This window comes from Trypanosoma equiperdum (genome assembly GCF_001457755.1).
Source record: "Trypanosoma equiperdum strain OVI genome assembly, contig: ctg_1468, whole genome shotgun sequence".
Lineage (NCBI taxonomy): Eukaryota > Euglenozoa > Kinetoplastea > Trypanosomatida > Trypanosomatidae > Trypanosoma > Trypanosoma equiperdum.
The window spans coordinates 5,184-6,002 of NW_027123469.1; positions in this window are offsets into that span (position 1 = coordinate 5,184).

Consider the following 819-nt stretch of genomic DNA (forward strand, 5'->3'; position numbering starts at 1 on the left):
ACTTCTTTATCCAGTGACGGCGAGATACTGACGCTCCTATCCGAGATAAATTCGCCGGGGTCCAAGGAACCTAAAACAGAGGAACAGAAAAAGGCCCTTATACACAAGTTTTTCCCTCAAGATCCGGCAACCTTCAAAACAGAAATAACTTACGCAGTAGAGAAAACAGAAATATCGATTAAAATGAGAGAGAAACCGATAAAAGGAACACCAATAGCGCTCGCAGGCACGGCTGATGGAGCCGAAGTTTTAGCTTATTACCTAGGAAAGGATCTGGCAGAGAGAGCCCAGGAAAAAGCTTCAGCCAACAAACCCACAGTAGCTAAAGAACAAAGCGACAAATGCACAGTGATAGCCGACAAAAAAAAGTGCAAAACAACAGACTGATGCGACTTAAAAATGACAAATGCGTTGCAAAAGCTACAGCAACAGCGCCGCCAACCAAAAACACCACAGGAAGCAATTCTATTGTCATTCATAAGATCCCTCTTTGGATTGCATTTTTGATTCTATAGTTAAGTTTCTAAAAGATTTTGCCCAATTTTGTGAAGTTTATAAAAATTTCCTAAAATGTACCTTTTTTCAAAAAGTATCCGAAATTATATTAAATTAAATACATTTTAGTACTTTTAATGGATTTAAAAAATTACGAAAGATTTCAAAAAAAGAAAAACATAGTAAAATGCGTGTAACAGTTAAATGTATATATAAAGTAGCAAGGCAGAAGGGTATGCAAAATGGGTAATATTCTAAAAAAATGTAATTTTTTGTTTTGCTTATTTAAAACATAATAGTTAGAGTAATGATAATAATTATTAT